This window comes from Sciurus carolinensis, chromosome 3, assembly GCF_902686445.1.
Source record: "Sciurus carolinensis chromosome 3, mSciCar1.2, whole genome shotgun sequence".
Taxonomy (NCBI): domain Eukaryota; kingdom Metazoa; phylum Chordata; class Mammalia; order Rodentia; family Sciuridae; genus Sciurus; species Sciurus carolinensis.
Genome location: NC_062215.1, coordinates 86,518,205 through 86,542,979, shown reverse-complemented (window position 1 = coordinate 86,542,979; position 24,775 = coordinate 86,518,205). Strand labels below are relative to the sequence as shown.

Below are 24,775 nucleotides of genomic sequence, written 5' to 3'. Positions count from 1 at the left end.
TGCCTTGACCAGGCAATGTAGGAGGAGAAGCATTAAGTTTAAAGATAATGTGCTTTCCATGTGAGTTCACAAAGACAATGTCGCAGCAAGAGTATCCCACTTGATGGGAAGAGCAGTGGAGCACCACGTCACAGTCAACGCCCAGGCATCACCAGCAGGTTGGTGATGACACAAATGACTAAAACTTCTTGCTTTAAAACAAAAGATGCTACCCATTCACAGTTTGAAGAATCAGGACAGCTCTCTGGGAAGATCAGAAGTCTAGTAAAGCTCTACAAATGTCTTTATTGCATAGGGTTGTCCATCTGTCCATGTACCCTGATGTCCGTGACAACCCACCAGAGGAACAAAGACCTACCCATTTTTTTGGCCTGTTCTCTTATGCTGCCACAAGATAAAGTCCACTGAGACAAAATTCCCCTTTTACATATTCATCTCCCTGGTCCAGGCTTATTTTCTTCAAGATGGAACCAGCACCTTAATTGTTTGAATTTCCTACATCTTTTATGGTTGCAGCATCTGCTGGCATTATAGTATTTCCCCATCCCCAGTCCTTAATACCACTGTCAGCAAAGAATGTTTTTCTGATCTATACATTTGCAGGCAAATGTATAAAAGCACAAAACCAAATTGCAGGGCAATATACAGATATGTATCTAGGTCATTCTGAATTCAAATTTATCATATAAATCATAGAACATAATCTAAAACACAGAGGAGCCATGGCCAGGATATGTCTCTCAGAGAACAGGTTGCCATTGGCCATTGGTAGAATTCCTAAGCAATGATCATTCTCTTTAATTCACTCATTATGTAACAATTGAGCTGTAGACAACCCTAAGAGTTAAGAATAAGCACCAGAGGGGAAATTCAAAAACAAAATCCCAGCGGGCTGGGGAGATAGCTCAGTCGGTAGAGTGCTTGCCTTACAAGCACAAGGCCCTGGGTTTGATCCCCAGCACTGCAAAAAAAAAAAAAAAAAAAAAAAAAAAAAAAAATCCCAAGTTCCTTTATTACCACTATTGCTTTTGTAAGTGTCATAGTCAAGGGAGACTCAAACTTGTGTACCTCCAGATGCCCAATAAATAAGGACTTTGTGGTCATTAGAAACAGGTGTCTGTGCTCCTCCAGTCTCTATTCTTTTCTTTTGGATCACTCATTATAATTTCAAATCTCTTTAGATTTTCTAATAACCCAGGAAGGGGAATCCTAGTATTTGGAGGCCAGAGGCACCAAAGCTAAACACTTCAGGGGTTTTACAGACTGTACCTGAATCTCACCTAGGAAGCCAGCCACCTTCAGGTTTTGAAGAAGTCTTACTTGAAAGACACAGATTAATACTGAGAATATTTGATTTTTAAAATAAGAATCCTTTCTAACAAACACCCCATAGAAGATACCAAATCTCTGCTCCAAAAAACTTGTTGTAGATCATGAAATGCCTGCATACACGACACATACCTTATTAAAGAGCAAGATGACAAAAGAACAAACTCGAAAATTTCAAGACAGAGCCATAGTCCTGTGAAGAATGATAGCCATAACTGGCATTGCTGTGACCCACATTTTCTTAAAATCATGCCCAAAATTGTGGAACTTATGAGGTGGTTATCCACAGAAGAACTGCAGGACAAGGTAGGATGGAGAAGCAGAAGAGGAGAACTAATTAAAAAGCAAATGGGAAAAAAAATCAGCTTGGAAAGGGCTCACTGACCTGCCAACAGCACAGAGGGCTGAGGTAAAAAACAAATGCAAAAGAGATTTGGCAGAATCCAAAGGAACATGATCAGAATGAGCAATGAGGCCACAGCCAACTCCTAGCAACAATTCAGAGACAGAAGCAAGTGACACTTGTGGGGATGAAAAAAGAAAAAAGTTCCCAAGACAAAAGGGGAGCAAACTAGACTAAAAGAGGGGGAGGACAGAGAAAGAAGTGGGCAGACACCTGCTCCAGAACGCAAAACAAGCTAGCAGCATGCACACACATGTGCACACACATGTGCATTCAAAGGCAAGCAGAGAATCTAACCCAGCGTAAGCCGAGGCCCTCATAAGAAAAAAGAGGAGACCAGCTGGAGATTGGACAATGAGCTGCCTAAGCCATCTCGAGTCAGCTCATAATTACAAACTGACGCCTTGCTGGTGGGTAAGGAGGACTCACTAGTACTTGTAGGAACCACACCCTTCTTCCCATTAACAAGCTTCCCTGCTGCTTTCCATTAGTGCTGAAGACAAGCAGCTGATCTTGTGTTCCTTTTATCTGCACCATTTATGCTACAGACAGGTCATTTCACTGGGTGGGGAGGGGATACACAGGAAAGGGACAGAATATGAATGAATGTGCCTGAGCACATCCTCTTGAAACCAGAGCTGCAATGGGAAATTAGTTTCCTGAAACAAGAAGGGAAGAACTAGGATTCTACAGAAGAGCATCAAGCTGCATGACACTGTCTGCTTTGGGGTGTAATTTCATATAATAAAGAATATTCACAGACGAGTTCACAGACTATAAAGTCCTACTTACCATTCAGAGGCTCATGGACTACTTAGTAATAGGTGACCTCTGTTATGTTTCTGTTGCCTCCACGAAAAGATACCTTGCACCAGCCCAAATACTGTGGTGTTACTCAATTAATAATAATGCAACTATCATTTATTAGTATGTGTGTGGTGCCCTGCTCTATTGAAAACCCTTTACCCATTTGGACTGTTACTCTTCTCTGTAAGGTGCAGGAGGGAAGTTAGGAAGTGGTACCATCTCCCTTTCATGAGGGGGAAAACAAGTCAAGAAAGCGACTTACATGCTCAAGGGCACACCACTAATCAGGGGCAGAGGCAGGATTCCAACCCGGAATTCAGAACAACTTCACTGGAAGCTGCCGAACTCAAAATATTCCCACTTTACCAAGCTGGTAGTCATTCGGTAATTTTTTTCATGGGGCCCTTAGGCCAAAAGCAATAGTGAATAAAAGCTCCATTTACTAAGAAGTGAGGCCCAAACAACTTCATAGTGGTTAAGTGGTGTCTGACAGATGTCCTTATGTTTTCCTCAAATGTTTAAAATATTCCATGGCAGCCTCGAGACTTTGTTGTGTTGCCCTGGAGTGCCTCAGGATGGCATTCAAAGAACTATACTCTGGTGTCTTCCTCATTCTGATGAGAGGAGGGCTTAGGGTTTAACAGTCACCCTGTTTGTTCCTTAAAGTGGATAATTCCCTAGCAAGGCAAAGAGGAAAAAAAGAAAGAAAAGTCTGCTAAGGACTTCCTTTTAGCAATCAACAATGTCTGAGCCCTTTGCAACACCTCCGTCCCCACAGGCTTTCCCACCCTGCCCAAGTAGACTCTGGGTCACCTCCTCTGCTACAAGTAAACTATGCATTCCAGATGGAGCTGCCCAGGCCCTTTTGCCCTCTGGGATACCTCTGCACCTGCTGCAGGTGCTTTTTTTGTTGCCCTCTTTTCAGAACACCTCCTGCTTCTAGCTCCTGTGTGACCAAGCGCCTCTCTGCCAAGCTGCTCCACCAGCAGACTTGGGTCACTCCTTCCTCCCAGTTCACAGCCCACTTTCCACACAAACTTTCCCAGTCTTACTCAAAGTCTCTTATTATTGGCCACCTACAAATCCACCTCCTCTGGCCCTTGCTTTATACATTTCTGCAAGGCAGAGCTGGCATGTTACTTATCCTGGTGGCTTCCTTGGATTCTAGACAGTAAACAGCACATTAGTCTTTTAGGAGCTTTTCACTACTAAAGAATGGGAAGAGAGAATGAGGAATTGCTTAAGCGACTACATGATGATCAGCAGTGAGAAGAATGGGTGTGAGGTACTGGCTTTCATTGATGGTCCCTATTAAGAGTCTCCAAGTATTCACACTCCTCACATTGAGACTACAGTAACTCCCACCAGGAAGAGTTAGGACTGGCCTTGCACTTGCTTCGGCTGGTAAGATGCTACACAAATCACAGTATGGCAGTTACCAACCTGGTCTCAAAAGCTGTCGCATGTTTCTTTATCCTCTTGCAAACACACAAATAGCCTGTGGCAGTTGGCCACAAGCGTGGCTACCTGTGTGGCAAGGGGCCCAGCTAAAGCCAGGTTAGGCCAGGTTTAGCCAGTCAAGCCCTCATACAGGTGAGAAAGCCCAGCTAGGACCAGTGAATTGTCCATCTACCCACCCACCCAGTCACATGAGTAAAAGCAGTTAACATCCGAAGAACCACCCAACTGACCTGTAGCCTCAAAGACACCACTAAACCTAACTATTTAAAGTCACTAAATGTTGGGACAGCACATCACATGGCAATGGTGAAATGATGAGATGACTAGATAAAGTCTCATTTATGACAGTGGAAGTCCTAGAAGGCCAAGACAGCAAGCCTTTGCCCTGTACCACCCTGAGATCACCAGTTCTTAAACATGGTGGTGTAACAAGTTATGAGCTGCTTCGTGGTCTGTTCTGAGGAACTGGAACCCAGTAATTCTGGATTTTGCAAGTCATTTACCTTAGGTCAGTATGGCTTCATCATTACCCTCATCTATAGCACTGTGACTCAATCCTCCAGGAGGAAAAAAAGCAGCCGAGCAGGACCAAGAATCTGCTACCCCATGTACCTCCTGACCACCAACAAGTGGGTCAGCATTCATTATCACCCTGCATGCACATCATCTGTCCTGCAAACCAGCTCTCAAGGAATCTCATCAATTAGGCAATGATGTGAAATCCCCGGGCAAAGGGCAAGGCAGAAAAACATCACTGAACGTAATAATCCATTTTTCCCCCTTCAACTTTCCCTAGTCTTCCCCCTTCAGCCAACAAAAATGCTTAGTACTGTGCTTAACATTCAGGACAAAAAACATGTCTTCAGTCCTCAGGGAACTCAGTCAGGTGGATGTAAAAGGCCCTGCTCCCTCCAAGGAGGACAGATAAAAGCCCCAGTCTGATTCCCACTATCAAAGTCAAAAATCTGCAGAAGGTGAGCCCCAGGGCTTGCGTTCCAAAATGAAAAGTCCAGGTCTCCAGCCATGTTTACAGTCTCAGTATTTTAGTAAACACCCAATTTCAATCCTATTTCTTCAGTGAAAGATTTTAACAAATGTTTTCGCTGAGGGTCCCTGTCCATGGGTGGCAGGGGCAGCATCTTAGCATGACACATTTCTTCTCCAGGGTGGCTTCCATTTCAGTTTCCTGCTACCCACACCTACTTCCGGAGGTATCTCTACTATAGCAAATTAAGCTCTGGGAGCCTCGTGTGTGTGTGTGTGTGTGTGTGTGTGTGTGTGTGTGTGTGTGTAGTAGAGGATTAAATGAGACTGAATGAGACAATATGGGAGTCCACAGGTTTGGCACATCCTAGCACCTGTAAGTGCTCAAAACAGATTTCTTTCCTTCCTTTCAGCTACAAAAATATGCCTGTTAAACACACAAATGGCCCTTCAGACCACAGTCAACCCCTTCTGCTCAATACAGATGTCACATCTGTAGAAACAGCAATAGCATCAAGGTCTGAAAGTCATATTAAAAAACGCATGCATTCATTCAACTAACTTCTACTCAACACTTTGCAGGGTATGGCCAACAGGGGGCCCCAAGGGTGCTTCCAATCTCCCAGGTTTTACTCTGCTTAGAAAGGACAGAGAAAACCTCCGACACAACCCACAGAGGTAGCCAATGAGAAACAAGCCCCTGGGGTCCTAGAGAACAGCATCCATTACATTATCCTACTGAAGACAGTGTTCTGACAAATGCATCATGGCTTTATTTTCTGGCAGAAAGATCACTATGCTAAGTGAGACTCCTCTCATGTACAGAGCAGAGCTCTAGTCTATTTATATGGCCCTCCGGTCAAGTATAGCAGTGGTCACATCTTCTTCCAACTACAGATCTCACTTACCCATTCCCACCTCCTTCATGGACTGAGTATCTGAAAAACCACAAGGATCACCCCTAGATGCAGAGCAAAAAATGGCAAAAGTGACAGCATAATAAATGATACCAAATCTGTCTTCATTAATCACCTTCCTATGTCAAGTGTGAACTGTCTCAGGAACATAGCAAGAGAATGAATCACATTTCCCACTTACATAAGGAGACCTGTGTCTCTTTTGCAAGTTTCCTATGCCAGCACTATTTATTTCATAGTTAAGATTTAATTTTCTCTCAGGATTTTCACAGAAAATTCTTTAGATAACTAAATTTCCTCAACTAACAAAAAGACTTAGACGCCATGTTCAGGACGAAACTCAATGGTGGTGCTTTCAGTTGTTAAGTGGTGTTAGACTACCTCACCTTCCTTCTTTGATGCAATCCCTCTATCTTGGACCTGCACTGGATTGCAACATGGGAATTCCCATTTAGAACCTGAAAATCGAGTTTGGTCTCACAAACCACATCTCAAACAGGCTTCAGACTTACCATCTTTCACCTGCCTGGTATAGAACTACCAAAGTTCAGTTTTAATACTTACAGACTAAATTCACTCAACCTAATTGTCCTGGTTTGGACCTTGTTCTTATTTCTGCTGATCTCATTGCAACAAACTGAACATATGGTGAGAACAGAATATGATTCAGTACAACTTCACCAACTTCTCCCATCAGCCTTTTTGAAAACTGAAAATAATAACACCTTTCTAAGGTCAACATCTAAAAACAGTGCAGATTACAGAGACCATTATAAGCACAAAGCAAAGCACATAACCAAGGCTTTCAGAATGGACCATATTGAGGAGCATGAAAACTACAACATAATATCACTACACACCCACAAGCAGCTAAGGGGAAAAAGACAAGAAACACCAAATGTGGGGAGAATTTCTACACTGCTGGTGAAAGAATAAACTGGTACAAGCACCTCGGAAAACTGGCAGTAGGTGCTAAACATGTGTCCCCAGGCTTCCAAAATTCTACTTCTAAGTATGTGCACCTATGTTCACCATTCAACTGTAGTATGCACCCATGTTCACACATATGGGATGTTTTCAGGTGCACTGTTCACAATAATAAAAAAAAAAAAAACCTACCTAGATGTCCACCAATGAAAGAAGTGGTCATAAGTTACGGTATATGCACACAATGGAACCCTATACAGCAATGAGAAAGATTGACAACTATAAGCAACAATATGGATGAAGTTCATAAGCATAATATCAAGCAAAAGATGCCAAATGCAGGGTTGGGGATAAAGCTCAGTTTGTAGAGTGCTTGCCTGTCAAGCACAAGGCCCTGGGTTCAATTTCCAGCACCACAAAAAAAAAAAAAAAAAAAAAAAAAAAGATTCCAAATGCAGAATCGTCCCCACTGTACAAGTTCATTTAAAGGGAGTATAAAGACAGACAACAGGAACTGTATTGTTGAAAGTTAGGATTCGGGTGGGTTGTAAGGATGAGGGCTGGAAGGGAAACCATGAGGGTGGTTCTGAAGGGCTAGCAATGAACCTTTTGCTTATCTGGGTGGCTTGGTGGGTGTGTGCGCTTTATAGAAATTCAGGGAGCTGTACACATGTTAAGATGTACTTTTCTACATGTGTAATACTTCAATAAAAAGTTAAAAATAAGCTGGGTGGGGCGGTACACCTGTAATCTGAGAGACTCAGGAGACTGGGGCAGGAGGAATACAAGTTTGAGGCCAGCCTCAGCTACTTAGGTCTTCTCTCAGGAAGGAAGGAAGGAAGGAAGGAAGGAAGGGAAAAAAAGTAGCAAGGGAGGGCCTGAAAATATAGGTCATTGTTAAGCAAAATAATAATAATAATAATAATAAAAAGGAAAAAGTTAAAAATAAAATCAAGAGAACTGGTTGAAATCACAATGATCATCAAAATATTGGTATAAGAAATAGATATTCAGTCCACCCTATCCTTACCCCTTGGCACCTCTCTTAAAATCCTAGTAATTTCCTAAATGAAAAGCAACAACTTTTGTTACAATATTTTAATTCCTAGTTCCTAACACAAAGACCCTCTAAGACCCTTACAATCTCCAGAGAAGTAAGAATATCTTTTATATGTTAATGAGATGACCAGTAGCCAAGGTCCCTAGATAGCCTCCCAGGGGGCTAATGGCCAGAAAGACCAATGCATGATTAGAAGGTTGGAACTTTCAGTCTTATCCCCCAATCTCTGGGGAGGGAAAAGGGGCTGGAGATAGACTTCATCATCAGCAGTCAAAGATTTAATCAATCTTGGTGACATATGCACCTTCATAAAAATCCTATTTAAGAGACTTCAAGGAACTTTGGAGTTAGTGAGCATACCCATGTGCTGGGTGGGTGACATACCGTAATCCACAGGGACAGAAGTTCCCTTAGAATCCTTTCAGACCTCAACTTAAGTACCTCTTCATCCCCTAGGTATTTGCAGTATCTTCAAAATAAACTGGTAAATTGCAAGTAAATGCTGCCCTGAGTTTTATGAACCATTACAGCAAATTACTAAACCTCAGGCGAGGTTTGTAGAAACCCCCAATTTATAGTGAATCTGAAGTCATGTGACAAGATCAGATGTGTGACTGGTGTCTGAAATGGGCACAGTCTTCTGACTGAGCCCTTGTGGTGTCTGTACTAATTCCAGGTAGCTAATACCAGAATTGAATTGTATCCCTGTGGTATCTGGGCAGTGGGAGAAATGGTTAGTGTCTTAGTCCATTTTCTGTTGTGATCACAACAGAGAATTAGAACTGCTTTTGCTGAGAGCAATAACTCTTCACTTGGGCCTAAAGATGCCCAATGGGTAACTAAAAACAGGGTAAAGCTTGGCATCTCTACCTTCATTTTGTGTCTGTCTCCTTTATTACCTTAAGCTTTGGCTCTTCATGTAAGCGTGTTAATCACTCAAGGAGTGTAAGCCAGGGTTGATGAGCCCTGAATTTACCTAACCTATCTTGCCCCTTCAAGACTGAGGACACGAAGATAAGAAAAACTAAGATACTTGCAAGATTTGCAGGGACATTCAACTGCCAGTTTTTACAATGTTTTGTTCCAGATCCTTGGCATGGTGCCTAGAAGTCTTCAGTCATTGTTCTACACCTTCCAGGGACATTGAAGCCTCGTAGACAAATCACTCCATGATGAGATTGTCCCCCTGAGCAGGAGCAATCACCTCAGAGGAACTGAACCGCCACCTTCCAGGTCTGATAAACATCCTGAGCAGCAAATAGAGATCACACCTCAAGGGACAAGAACTTCTCTGGGGGTACTGCACAGACCCAGACTGAGATAATGACCAACCCAACCACAGTTTGACCAAGACTACTTATGCATGCCTCTTGCCGCCTGCCCCAGTTCTTCCTCTTTAAACCTAAAGTTCCTCTCAGTGTCCTGAAGGCAGCTGAGATGGTTGATCTCACTCATCTTCTCAACATGGTTTATTGATTAAAGATCCTGTCCTGCTTTTCATCATCACTTTTTCCATTCGTTTTTGGGGTTCGGTGGCCAGACCTAATTTGTTGGGACACCCGAGTTAAACCCTGGCCTAGGACTCTGATAACATGATAAATGAATACCCAAGACTGGACAATTTAGAAAATAAAGAAGTTTGTCTCAGTTCTAGAGGCTGGAAGTCCAAGAATGGGTGGCTGCATGGGGCCAGAGCCTACTCCTGCATCATGATGTGACAAAAAAGCAGAAGATCAAGGAGGCCCATGTAGAGGGGCAAAACACTAGGGGCAACCTCAGTTTTGAACAACTGCTCTCACAGTAACTAATCCAGTCCCTCAAGAACAACTCATTCCTAGGAGAACAATACCCACATTAATCCATTCAGGAGGGTGTAGCCTCCCTGACCTAATCACCTTTTAGGGATGCCAACACCTCTCAACACTGTTACAATGGCAATTAAATTTCAACGTCAGTTTTGGAGGGGACAAGCAGTTGGTGTGGGGAACCCACATTTATGGGTGTCAGAAGTATGGTGATAGGGAAACATTTTACTAGATAGATCTAGGTTCTTGGGGATAGTTGTTGCTCATGAAAAGGTAACTGGTTACCTAGTGACTTGACACAAATTCTTTGTCCCTTTGTGCCTTGTCTCATTCATTTAAACAAAAGAAGTGGACAAAATGTTGGCCCAGGGTTTCCTCAGCTCTAATTCTAGAAGATTCTAAAATCACACTCCTCATTCCTTTCCCATCCTTGACCTTCATAGTGCAGATAAGAATCACAAGTGGATGCTGGCCAGGAGTAGGTTGAAGGCCCAGATGGGATATAAGAACTGGAATCAACCCTTTTCATCCTAGAATGCAAGGCTGTAGGGGGCTAGAGGGAGGTGCTCCTAGGTCTTACTCACCTGGATGTGTTTAATGTTTCCCTAGTTTGCCCAACATCTGATTAGACAAAATGGAACTCCACCACCAGAGCCACCTATTTATGGACTGGCAAGTTCAGGCCAATGATCCAGTTTGTTTCCACTCTGTTATCTAGCCACCTGTAGGGAATTAGGAGAGGGTATATGTAGAGTGATGCTTTTACCCAAGTCAGCAGCATGGACCCCCTGCAAATAAAATGCAAATGTTACCCAAAAGGCCTGTCCAGACAAGGCTCTTCAAGAAGTATATCGAGGTCAAAGAGAAGAAGAGACTAATATTTTCACACAGGCATCAACTTCAGCAAATGAGTATTGCATGTCCAGTGGAGCTCAGCGTCCAAGCTGGCTCAGTTACTGCTACCTCAGGACACTTGCAAGTCTCAAGGTCTTATGGACACTTTCCCTCTGTCTGGAAAATAACTGTTTGACTGGAATTGAATAATGAAAGGAGAATTTCTGGAGAAGCAAGAAAACACAATAGAATACAGGCAAGAAGCATGGGGGAGACCCAAGTCTTTCCAGTACTGTTTAGGTAAAATTAGGTCCTTAATTTTTGAGGAAGTTGGAGATGCTCCAAATTTCCAGAGAGCTCTGATTTCATATTCTCCCAAGGCTGGGAAAAAAGTGGCTCAGAAATCAAGTTCATCATTTTAAGGTGTTTTATGTTGCTATACAAATAATTCAATCCCCATACACAGTCCCTCTGTCTTCCCCACCCAACCCAATACACAAAAAAACTGAGAGACCGAGGAAACCAAGTGACTGCTGGTAACTCAGGATAGCAGGACAGGTCTGTGTCTTTTCAGGTACTTCCTTCATGTGGATGAAGCAGAGGGCCCCAGTCAGCCCTGCTGTCAGGTCACTTGGAAAAACTAATGCTGAGCACAACACTGAGACCTTCCTATATTGATCCCTTTTGTCCTTTTTGGCATTTATTTTTAAATCTTCCCCAGAAGCTAAAAGATAAGGTTTTACTAAAACTAAAGAATATGGTAGTGTATAATTTTTTTTTTTTTTTTTAATACTAGGGATTGAACCCAGGGGCACTTAACCACTGAGCCACATCCCCAGTCCTAGTTTATATTTTATTAGAGACAGGGTCTTGCTGAGTTGCTTAGGACCACACTAAGTTATTGAGACTGGGTTTGAACTTGCAATCCTCCTGCCCTAGCATCCAGTCACTGGGATTACAGGTATGCACCACTGCACCCAGTTGTATAAAGATTTTTTAAAAGCCAACTTTTCAAGAGTCTAGCCAAGGAAGACCACATAAATATATATAGGGTAGGGTTGTATTTGTTAAATTTTTGCTTTCCTTAGATACTGAGTTTCATGACTTGCCTAGGCTCTGGCGAAGGCCTGTTTCAAGCATATTTCCTTAGATATTTCATATAAAGGTAATGCAAGTTCTTATCTTTTTAATAGGATAACAACTAAGATTTGGGGGGCTGGAGGTATAGCTCAGGGGCAGAGTGTTTACCTAGTATGAGGTCCTGGTTTTGATCCTCAGCACCCCACCCCACCAACACACATAAAACAAAGGTTTTTGGTGTATTTATCTGTTATTTATATTGCAAATACTAGAGTATATAAGATCTGTTCCCTTTTGCAGGCTAGGAAAAAAACATATTCTATCCCTGGTTTTCAGATAGCATACTTAAAATATTCCTAAATAGCTAACCAGCCACTCTCTTACTGGTTGAAGCTAAAAGAAGCCTGGCCAATGAACATCAAAGACTCTACTTCTCAAGTACCAATGCTGGCTTCTCAGCAGGTGTCAAGCCTAGTATATACTGTTAATTACAATGAAACAAAATTAAAATAAATGGATTTGTAATAAACTTGAAGACAGGTATATTAAGTACAGGTGGCAACATGGATTTGTTATAAAAGAAAAGTGTCTAATGTTTGGAAAACACTGAACTGTCAAAAAAAATATAATCTGCCAAGAGTTAGAAAGCTCTGGTACAAAGAGCTGTCTTGCTGTGTCCTTGAGACCCCCTCAGCTTTCTTCCCTACGGAAGAATCATGGGATGACAGTGACAAAACTGATAGGGTTAGGACAGCGTGGCAAACGTGGAATCTTTTAGAAAAAGAACATAAGATCTTTTTACCTTCGGATAAGGTGTGCCCACCGGCCGGCTGAGATTCACAAATTTTATTGAACTACAACACAGAAACCAGTAAGGAAACAGAATAAATGCTACCCCCTCTCCTTATGACCTATCTGAGCTCTGGAAAGTCACTTGGCCAAAGCCCATAGGCACAGACCTCCTGAAGTTCAGCATAGGACCACAACATGGCCTCCAGCCCACCTACACGGCTCTGCAGCTTGTGGTCTGAGCTCAGTAACAGCTGTGCACAAGCCTCCCAGGAAGGCCAGGCTGTGCAAGGCTGGGACTCCTAGCAAGGCTCTTAAAATCTCCCCAGAATGCAGCAGAAGCAAATGGCTCATATCTGTCATTCCTGCTACTTGCAAGTCTGAGGCAGGGGGATCCCAAGCTCTAGGCCAGCCTGGGTAACTTGATTTGACCCTGTTTCAAAAGATAAATAGAAAGGGCTAGGGGTGTAGTTCTATGGTAGAGTACTCCTGGATTTAATCTCCAGTACCAAGGGGAGAAAAATAAAATGAGTGGTATCTCTGGGAAGGAACCTTTGCTTATCATCATACGGCTGGCCACATATCTTGAGAAAGTCCAGTCTGAGGACTTAAACACGAGAGTCTGGCTGGCTCAGGTCACTGGGGGAGGAAAGCACATATGCATTGATGAGTTAGGCTTCCCAGAGAGAAAACCCTATTTATCATCTGGTAATTTTTTTTTTAAAGTTCTAGGGACAGAACCCAAGACCTGGCACATGCTAGGCAAGCATTCTACCACAGATCTACACCCCCAGTCCTTATTACTTTTAAAAAATTGCCTTTTGTGGCAGGCCAAATAAGGGCCTCCTAAAGATGTCCCTATTATAATCCCAAAATATGACTATGTTACCTCACAGAGCAAAGAGGAAAAAGGTTGCAGGTGGAGTTAAGGTAACTAATAAGCTGACCTTAAAAGTTATTTTGGATTGTCCAGGTGGGTCCCCTGTAATTCTAAGGTCCTTAAATATAAAAGAGGGGAGCAGAAGAGTTAATATTTTAAAAAGGGCTGGGTAAGACCAGCTTGCTAAGGGAAGGGGTCAACGAGTTAGGGAACATGGGCAAATAATACTGAAGCTGAGGAAACGAGGGAATGGATTCTTCCCGAAAGCCTCCAGGAACGAACGCAGTCCTGCTAGCACTTGATGGGTCCAGTGAGACTCTGGATTCATTCCGTGAAGCTCCTGTAACTAATTGCCATCAATGTAGTGGCTGAAAACAACAGCAATACTCTCTCACAGTTTCAGAGTCTGCGAGTCTAAAAAGTCAGTATCACTAGGGGGAAATCAAGGTATTCAGGGTCATGCTCCCTCCCAAGGATCTAAGGGACAATTCACGCCTGGTCTCATCCAACTGCTGGTGGCAGCCTATATTCTATGGCTAATGGTCACATCTCTTCAATTCCTATATCCATAGTCACTTGCCTTCTCTTTTGTCTCTGTCATCTTCATCTATCTTTCCATTAGAAAGAGATTTGTGGTGGCATTTGGGGCCTATGTTGATAATCTAAAATAATCTCCCCATTTTAAGATGATTAACTTAATCACACCTGCAAAGATCCATGTAAGGTAACATTGACAGGTTGTAGGGGTTGGACCCTGGTATCTCTGGAGAACATTATTCAACATAATACAGAACCATTTCACATTTCTAACCTACAGAATTATTTGACAATACATTTGTGTTTTAAGCCACCAAGTGTGATCATTTGTTACGGCAGCTATAGGAAACTAATACATGCCCTATCTCCCAAGTGTGTGATTTAGATGAAGCGAAAACCTAATGAAAGGATGGAGCTAGTTCATTTCTGCTATTCACATCAACATCCTGGGGATCTTCTGAATCTAAAGGGGCCCCTCACTGCAAATTGATTCAACCACTCTGGAAAGCAGTATGGAGATGCCTCAGAAAACTTAGAATGGAACCACCAACTGACCCAGTTATATCACTCTTCAGCATATACCCTAAGGACTTAAAATCAGAATACTATGACACAGTCACATCAATGTTTAAAGTAGCTGAATTCATAATAGCAAAGCTATGGAACCAACCTAGGTGCCCTGCAACAGATGAGTGGTTAGAGAAAATGTGGTCTATGTACACAATGGAATATTGCTCAGCCATAAAGAAGAATGAAATTATGGTATTTGCCAGTAAATGGATGGAACTGTAGACTATCAAGCTAAGGAAATAAACCAGTCCCCAAAAAAACAAAGGCCAAATGTTCTCTCTTATATGTAGATAACACACAATAAGGTGGGGGAGGAGAGAATAGAAGTTCATCAGATTAGTCATAGGGGAATGAAGGGAAAGGATGGGGTGGAAATAAGAAAGATAGTATAATGAATCGGATACTTTCCTATGTTCATATATGAATACACAACCAGTGTAACTCACATCAGTACAACCACAAGAATGGGAGGTTATACTCCATATGTGCAATATGTCACAATACACTCTGCTATCATGTATATCTAAAAAAATTAAAAAAAAAAGCAAATAAAATTTTAAAATATTTTAAAATAAAGGGGTCCCTCTTCCCCAACTGGAATGCCTGACATGACAGGAGACTAAGATTCTTCTGCAGGAAGTGGCCATTGGAGGCTTCAAAAATCAACTTTCTCCCTTTATCCTCACCATTCACAAGATTCTTGTAAAGACTGTAGAGTAATTCATAAATCAGAGCCAAAGAACAAAAAGGTACTGACATTCTTTTCAGAGAATTTCTCTTAATAATAATGAGTACCCTCCATCCACAAAGGTCAAAGAGCTTTGCTCACAAAGCCAATAATCCCAAGCACAAATACAAGACAATGGAAGAATTTAGGGACCATACTCAATTAAGAATATTCCCTTCAGGTAGCTTTTCTAGCATTCCAGGGGAAGAACATACATTTTTAAGCACCTATTAATCACTGTTCTTTCTCTGGGCATGCTACACTGGCTTTCCTTCACCCCTGTAAGGATTTCTATTTATAGAACTGCTCTTTTTCACTGATCTGTCTCAGGACACTGCAGCAATTCTTGGGCTGACTTCTAACACAGAGCTCACCAGGTTATAACACCCTGGGCTCTGTCCTGGGCTATCTACTCTACCTGTATTCTCTCCCTTAGAGAGTGCAACCTGCCCCATGACCTCAAACACCACCTATTTGCCAAGGTTCTCAAATTCCTGTGTCATGTCTGACCCCTCCTGAGGGGTCCACATCCAAATGCCTATTCACTAGCTCTACTTGAATGTTTAGTATAGATTCCCAATTTCAAGGCTCAAAACACAGCTAGCTGTTTAATATCAACACACACAAATGGCCCTTCTATCCACCAAGCTGCTCCCACAAAACCTTAGCCCTCGTGTGCACATTCTCTCCATCCCTCCCACCCCTCCTATCTGGTATATTGGTATCTATCAGCTCTGCCCCCAAATGAATCCCAAATCTGTTTTCACCATCTCTACTTCTTCAACTCCAATCCAAGCTACCCTCATATCCCATCTAGATTATGGTGAGAGGTTCCTGTTCTACCTTTCTGTCTTGTTCATCCTTGCCCCCAACCAGTCTTAACCCTCCACAGGACCATCCGCCATCTTTCTAATGTGTAAATTAGATATCACTCCCAAATGCAAGTCCATTCAGGACCAAATTGGACAATGACCCATAGGGTCTGGTCACTACCCACCTTTTCACTCCCTTACTAACATGCACACACACTGGCCTCTGCCCTCTCCTGGAAGATGCAGAGGCCTGTTTCTGCCTCAGGGCCTTTGCATTCACCACCCCATCTGCTATGAATGTTCTTCCTCCAGCTCTATGCATGACAGCACCACCCCACCCCAAGCCTCACCTCCAATGTTTAAGTCATCATCCAGTGCCATAATCTTTCCTCCTTCCCATCTTCAACTTTTTAGAACACTTAGGAATACCTAAGAGAGTCTTAATTTTCTGCTATTGCAGCATGTGATTTCCTCTCAGCAGAATATACACTAAAGACAGGGCTCTTATAACAGTGCCCCAGGTACCGGCCACATACCAGGAGCTCAATAAACATGCCTGTATGCAAGTTGACTGAGTGGTTTCACAATCCAAAACCAGCCTCCAGTCATCTTGTTCCAGTCAGTCTCTAGTCTGAAGGGTCAGTGTTTTCCTGGTTCCCAAAGGAAAGGCTCTGAGCCTGGCCCGCTGGGGTCCTACACTTCATTCTTACTTCTTCGCTTTTTGAGGTCCTAAGTCTCCCCTCCCCATGAGTGGCTGGCTCCCTTGCCTTCCCTTATACCCTTTATCTGTTCCATCACAGTTCTGCCTTGCAAAGACCTCCCTTAACCCCAGGGTATCACACCTTGTGCTAACCATCCATTTTCTTCTGAGTCTCATAATCCAACTTCCTGAAAACATAATCTCACTGGCCCAGGAAGCAGGGAACACAGTAGAGAACAAGGGCCCTCAGGTAGAAATTAGGATTTCTAGTAGTGAGATGAAGAAATTCTCCCCACAATAGTGAGGCCCACTGCGTCTCCATTCATCCTCCTGAAAAGATGAGTACGTGACTACTTGATCCTCCCAGAGGGTGGGAGGCTGTGAAGCCCAACAGATGGTGGGAATCACAGGATGCGTAAAATGAGTGCTGGCATGAATGAGAGTGAAGATTGGGAGGGAAAGAACTTCCACGTAAACAGCATGATTAATTAAGAAAAGTTATGCAGTAAAAGGACAAATCCGATCCTTTTATAAATGTCTATGCAAAGGCTCGCTGCTAAACAGAACGGTTCCTCTTAGTTTAGGTATGAAAAGCCCAGGGGAGCCAGGGAGCAAGTACACTCAAGAGTTTTCCGTCCATCAGATAAAGTCCCCACAACATAACCCACAAAGCAACTGCTATTGCAATTTTGAGATGAAGAAACAGATGTTCAGAGTGGTTCAAGACAGACTTCTGCACATGACTACTGGCCCACAAAACATAGGGGTCCACAAGAATGCTTTCATTTCTTTCAAAGTCCAGACGGAAAAAAAAAAAAAAGAATTATGATCTACTCCAGATGCAGTTGTGAGATTTTTGATATTTTTTAATGGAAGAAAGGGGTCTACTAAACTCAGTCTTGGACCCTTGAGAGTCATAATGTGTCTCTGTAGAGGTGGTGGGACTTGTCCAGGACCACAAGTCACAAAGACCTGCATATGGAGTCCAGATTGGCTCCTGTTCTCTTTCAGAACAAGAGTCCACCTCAACCTCTTATGATGCCTCATAAATCTCTGGGTAGCTCTAGGGTTTTGGAATACCCATTTTATGGGTTTTTTAAAAATGCATTTGTCTTAGCTAGGGGTATGGGTGCATACATGCAATCCCAGCTACTTGGGAGGCTGAGGCAAGAGGATCACAAGTTGAAGGCAAGCTTCAGCAAATTAGGGAGACTGTCTCAAAAGAGTAAAAAGGGCTTGGAGTATAATTCAGTGGTAGAGTACTTTCCTAGTATGTAGAAGGCTCTTGGTTTGATCCCCAACACACACACACACACACACACACACACACACACACACAGTTGCAGGGATGTGAGGGGAAGGGCCTAGAGGTGAGCAGTGCGAGCCTGACTCCTACTGCAGCATTCCCTGCCTGGGCCCTGGGCCAGTGTCCAACTTTGTCCAGGTTCCTGTGATAAAATGACTTAGACTGGTAATTTTTAAAGCCCTGGAAATTTATCACTCCCAGTTCTGGAGGCTGCAAAGGCCAATATCAAGGCATTAGCAGATCTGGCACATACCGAGAGCTGCTCTCTGCTTCAGCAGTGGCACCTTCTCCAGTCGTGTCTTACGTGGTGGCAGAGAAGCACTAGGCTGCTTTTCTAAGGGCACGAATCCCATTCCTGAGGGATCCGCCCTCATGGCTTAATCACCCCTCCAAGCCCTGCCTCTTAATACTGTCACCTTAGGGATTCATTCTCAACACCTGAACCTGGACACAAGTACCCAGACCACAGCAGCCAGCAGCAGGTAAAAATCTTTCTTTTGCTGCTGAACGTAAATTTTTGGATCGTAGTAACTGGCGTAGGAGGCAAAGCCAGGAGGTGGGAAAGGAGAGGAGCTCCTGGTGAACTACTGGTAAGCTCGATCTTGTGGTGGGTGGTTTCAAGGGCATTCAGTAATAATTCTAACTATGCTATGACATGTGTTTCATGTATTCATTAGTTATTAGCTGACTATTAAATAAGAAATCACAGAAAGGAAAATAAGTTAGTGACCATGCCAAACACTGGCAGCATACGCTACAGAGAGCCAGCTGCACAACAGCACGGAGCCTTCCAAGCCTGAGAGCTTATCAGCAGCCTGGGGAGGGACATGTAATCATGGTTCTCATAAAAAGGAAAAGAAAATATTTTTTTAAAGCTGCACTTAGTATGGAGAGTATGGCCTTCTCAGCAGCATGTCAAGGCTGATAAAGATGCTGGTGCCTGGCGGCCACCAAGGCCACCTAAGCCACTATTCTGCATTCTCATTAGCATTGTGCAACTGTTACCTCACTTGACAATAACACCTGCCTGGGGTAGCTGACAAGCACAGGTCACCCTGAAGGCAAAAGGAGAAAAGGCTCTGAAGACAAATCATAAAACCTGTTCCCTCCTGTCTGGAGCTGTTGCAGGGTGACCCCACACCACAGAAGATGCTGATTTCGGAGGGGCCTCTGTCACTGCCAAGGGGGCACCTGACTGCTCACCCCTATCCCAGTCCACCATAGCATTTCAGCTTGTTTTTTCATCTGCTGGTTCCCCAGTGTAAAAAAACGTAGAAAGAAGGAGGCTTTTCAAACAGAAGGGAAAAAGAAAAATAATCTGCTTATTATAGCCAAAGTATAAGAGAGGATTACAATATTCTACCCCTGACCCCACCAGCTCCAGGAAAGCAGACAACCCCTTTTTGTGCTCTCAGAAGACAGTTTTTTTGTGTGTTCCCACTGACCCATGAATCTACTTTCACATTATCATTTTAACACATGATTGTATATACTGGCTCACAGGCCAATTTGTCTCAACTAGACTTACGAAGAAACCCATAGATCCCAAAGACCACATATTTTCCATTTTTAGCAAACAGCCCTAGGAGCAAGATCAAGCACATGAAGGGCCCTTAACAGAGGTAGCCAGGTGCATCAACACATGATCATAAGCTCTCCAACACGGAAATGTGAACCCATTTTTGTGTGTATGTGTTCAAAATCAAAAGTGCCTTTTAGGCAGGAACAGTGGTGCACGCCTATAATCCCACTGACTTGGGAGACTGAGGCAGGAGGATTTCAAGTTTGAGGTTAGCCTGGGCAACTTAGCAAGGCCCTAAGCAACTTAGGGAGACCCTGACTCAAAAAATAAAAAGAACTTGGGTAAAGTTTAGTGCCAAAGTGCCCCAGGGTTCAATCCCCAGTACAAAAAAAAAAAAAAGGTAGGGGGTGCCTTTTCGAGAATCCAGGCACTGCCATAACTTAAAGTTCACAAGTTTGCATTTTATTATGCTACAGACCTTTAAGTCTTTATGAACCCTGGTAATGATTTACAATAGCAGAGGAGATGATAGAAAACTCTAGGCACAGCCCTAAATGGGGACGAAGAAGGAAAGAGAGAGAGAAAGAGGGTCAGAGTCCCGGGCATAAGGAGAACCAATGATTTGCTCCAGGGATGCCTCACTCAATTTTCCTCTCATCGCACCAGCAAGGATTAAGAAGGGGCACTCAGCAATAGTAACACAGGGAGAGACAGTGGAGGGACCTTCCTTCCACCCCACCACCGCCACTCAAGATAATCCTGCATACAACTTCTGTCCTGGAAGATAGAGGTCTTGGCCCTGTGGGATTAATCTACTCAGGCACTGAAGATGACAGAACATGTCATTTCTAGGGAGAAAATATGATTTACAGCCTGGTACTTGGAGCCCTGATGTTCACATACCAGTAGGGAAACTCAGAACACCATCAATGACAGAAATGTGAGGACATTTACACAGCCTGACTAGGCCTTCCTCTGTATTCCAGCAATTCCCCAGCACAATGCAGGGACAGTCACAGCTTCTGACATTAGCCAAGTAGAGCTGTCATGATCTGACCTTCAGCTTTCTCACCAAGCTCATCATATCCCACACTTGCCTCACCCCATGCTTCCTCCTGTGCCTGGCAAGTCCTTTCCATCGCTGTGTCCTCCTTCCCAAGTCACAACACATGTGCCGGAGACCAGCCCGTCAGCCATCACCTCATGGAACGTAAGAGCCCTCACTTCCTTCACAGCCTAACAATTGTCTGAATCTATTCTGCTCATTTTGTTTAACAGAATAGAAGCTCTATGAAGGCAGAGAACTCATCAGTTTCATTCGGTACATCCTTGGTGATTACAACAGGGCCTACAGCACAGTACGGCTCAATAAGTCCTTGAATAAATAAACAGAGAAAAGCTAATGCTAAGTGAGTTCATGTCGAAAGACACTAACCGTGCCCCACATAGGGTTTATCTGATCACATTTGGTGAGTGGAGGTTACTTGGAGGCTGAATAGAGAAAAGAAGACGACGAGACCAGTAGGCGACTTACTGGCAATGACTGCCATTATCCAGGAAGAATAGCTGTGTCCCTGTGAACAGCGTGACAGCAGAGACAAGAGAAATGTCTATTAGAACACATAAAGGAAGGGAAAAGTCAGGAGAGCTCTAGACAGCTCTGTCAGAAACATCTGGGTTGAAGGCCACTTTCCCTTGGCAGAAGAACTGGTTAAGTCCCTCAAGCACGACTATTACATTGTCCTTATCAAGGTCAGTCAGCCACATACTTCTGGAATACTTTCCCAACATTGACTTTCTCAGTCTTTATGGGGAAAGGGAGAGCATCATCTGAAACAGTCATCAGAGCCCAAATAGTACTTTGCAAATAATAAGTTTTGTAAGTCATTAATCAAAAAAGTGGGCCTGAGAAAGAAAAATGAGTCCTCAAAATGTACTTCTAATTAATGGTTTCAGGACTCCCGTTGTTCATGGCTGGTTTTTTTGTGAACCACTGAAGCTCCTCTCAGGCAGCAGCACTTCATTTAGACCATCTGCACCAGCTCCACACACAGAGCACCCAGTTGGTAACCAATGGATACCTGCTTCCCTCACAGTGCCAGCAGAACTAAAGAGCAACAGTGGATACTAGCCAGTGGGCAGACGCATTTCCCAAGCAAAGGATTTTGGGAGAACCTCACCCAAATTCAAGTCTCAAATAATAAGAGAAGAAAATGCAAAGGATTTGGGGCAAACCCTAAAAAGAAAATTACCAAGTGGAGGAATAAAACCACAAACGGAGTATTTGAACGATCACTTGGGAAAAGTTGCCTAACATTGACATTAGAGATGATAAACAGGGCAAAAATCATTACTTCTCTGAACAGGGATTTAATGCTCCATCCCCATAACCAATGGCAGAATAAGGTATAATCTACTGTTTTTAGAAAAAAAAAAAATTAGCAAGTAAGCAAAGTGTAGTTATAGCCAGCCCTGAAACACCAGTCCCCACCGGAAAACTTACCAACAGTCTGAGGGTGGCACAAAAAGGAGAGCAGCTTCCAGTTACCAAAGCAGTCGCAAAGCTTTTACTACTCTGAACAGACTCCCTCCAAGGCTCCAGTCCAATCCCAGGAGATCTTATCTCCTGGGCTATGCATGCTTCTGAGTCATATCAGTCCACAGGAAACACACTGGGCCTCTTACAAGGGGTGGAAGAGGCAAAGGTGAAGATGAGCAATCAAGAAAGGAAGGGAAGATAATACTCCAAAGATTTAATCAAATTATACAGAATGGATCTCCCCAAGAAATAGCAGCTTAGCATAAGAACTCCACAATGGAGTTTCATGTTTACTTTTAAATCTATCACCCGTTTTGGAAGATATGAAAGTATTTAATTTTTCTGAAATGGTACACATGTAACATTTCCTAGTGTGCTAATTTTTACCTTCTGTTAACCAAAATGTTTTAAGACAACTTAATATGCCACAAGAAAATGTTTCAAAGGAGCTGTGGAGCTGCACACAAATGCCATTCACTCAGAAAATAAATTTGTGTCTCTAATACTTGCTGAGTGTCAGAAAAAAGCCCAATACCTAACATTTACAAGATAAGCTGTCATATAAACCCCGGAATGGAAGACAAACCATGATGAGGTGGCCAAGTTTTAAGTTACGAGGAAGTTCTACAAGCAGTGGTTCCCAAACCTGGCCCATCTTTTAACCCTAATGCTACCCCATTCCTGGCACCCCTCTGACTACCTGCTTTAGTTGGTCTACTATGGTGGATCACAGGAACCCACAAATTTAACCTGCCTGTTTTCCAAGTAATTTTGACCAGTAGGCAGGCCTGAAAGCCACAGTAAAAAGGAACATGGCAAGCGTGGGTTGAGTGTGCTTCACTAACACCAAGGGAACTCCAAGTTGACAAGTTGCTTTGTACTGAAATGCCCCAAAGATCTTATTAACTCAGCCACCTTGGATGGGGTCCAGATGGTCCAAGACAGCCAAGCTTCAGATCCAGCGGGGCTCCAGAGCAAAAGGTGTCATCCAGCCAACTTTCTGGGTATGGCTGTCAGTTGCTTGGTAGTTCTGAAAAATGCTGGGTCAGAATGCTGGCAATCTGCAGAGCTGGGCAGAACTTGAGAGCAAGTGTGCACATTCCACAGTACGTGTGAATCGTCAAGTTCACTGAAGGCAGCTGGGGCCAGTGATGGGCCAGGGAGTCAGGAGAAAAGGACAGAACTTAGGAAATTTATTTCATTCTTCAATATGAAGAACCCTAAGAATATGGGCTGTGATTGTCCTTTTTGGCTACTCAGGGCTCTAGGAACCTTATACTTCCAGTTACCAATAGCTTCTACTTCCGTTGATAAGGCCCAAATGAGTTTGTGTTAGACTGCTACTGTTCCCCAATGCCATTCTATCCTTCTCCCATGGAATCAGGAACTCAGCAGAGAAACAGGCTACATAGAATATAAGCATCTCTTGCAGTCAGGTGACAATGGGAACAAACTATGTCCAATCAATCACGGCAGATGTAGAAGAAATATGTGCAACTTCTAGGTCCTCATCTCTGCCCTTCCCCCCTTTCTTCTTCCTTATCTTAGGCCACACAAAAGAGGAAGATGACAACAGTGAAGAATGTCAGAGCAACAGCTGGAATGAGCCTGAACCCCTAAACATTTTAGCAGAATGGAAGTGCCATTCTAGCTGACATTAACAGAACAGGAAACTAAACTCTACCTCCTTAGTCCCCATTGTTTGGGGTTTCTCTTAGATCAGAGAGCTGCAATCCTAACACAGGCTCTGAACTATCAGTAAGAAGTGATCCTTTCCTACCTTCCTTCTCCTCCTCAGCCAATCACAGGGCAGAATCGTCACCTTTCACTATGAAGGGCAGAAAGTTTTACCAGGAGACTCAACTATCCCTGCCTAGGCCAGGCACAGTGGTACAGGCCTGTAATCTCAGCAACTTGGGAGACTGAGGCAGGAAGGTCATGAGTTCAAGGTCAGTTTCAGCATCTTAGTGAAGACCTAAGCAACTCAGTGAGAACCCTATCTCCAAATAGGGTTTAGATGTGGTTCAATTCCCAATACCAAAAAAAAAAAAAAAAAAATTCTCCTTACCAATCCTCAAATTTTAAATCCTAGACACAAAAAGATGAGCTTCACTCTTATGGCTAAGCAATGACTCATTCACTTTACAAGTAAATTTTCTACCAGTCTTTTCAAATAGATTATTTGCAGTTTCTGGAACAAATCTAGCATCACCAAACTAATATGCCAAAGCTGTTCCTTCTGCCTAGAAGGCCTGAGACAGAAGAATCCTTCAATATCATGGTCAAATTCAAATACAAAAATGTTCCAATTCCTAAGGGCTTGGAACACTTTGAAGAAAAAAGGTGGGAAGGGGGTTGAAGCATATTGTGGTATACATGCCTGTTAACCTACTAGTCTGCAAGATTTGTGGGATGTGTGTGTGTGTGTGTGTGTGTGTGTGTGTGTGTGTGTGTGGTGCTGGAGCTCAAACCCAGGGCCTCATGCATGCTAGGCAAGAGCTTTACCATTGAACTACATCCACAGCCCACTTCTGAAAAGGTTTTCTGTGTATGTGTATGTGTGTGTGTGTGTGTGTGTGTGTGTGAGAGAGAGAGAGAGAGAGAGAGAGAGAGAGAGACAGAGGATCAAACCAAGAGACAGTCTACCATTAACTCACATGCCCAGCCCTTTGTATTTTTTGAAACGGGGTCTTGCTAAATTGCTGAGGCCTTAAACTTGCAATCTTCCTGGCCTCCCGAGTTGTTGTGATTATAGGCATGCACCCTGGTCACCAGCAAAGTTCTTA

General features: G+C 43.3%; 1 protein-coding gene across 7 annotated transcripts in view; it reads right to left on the bottom strand.

The window, feature by feature from the left end:
• Mgat5 (alpha-1,6-mannosylglycoprotein 6-beta-N-acetylglucosaminyltransferase) overlaps positions 1-24,775 on the bottom strand; it is a 321,612-nt gene that overhangs the window by 224,203 nt on the left and 72,634 nt on the right. The window contains exon 1 of one of the 7 annotated variants that reach the window (XM_047544033.1): positions 10,278-10,361. The exons of the other annotated variants lie outside the window; for them this stretch is intronic. The gene's annotated coding sequence lies outside the window, so the exon portion shown is untranslated. Of the gene's footprint in view, positions 1-10,277; positions 10,362-24,775 lie in introns of those variants that run through there. 7 annotated transcript variants of the gene reach the window in all.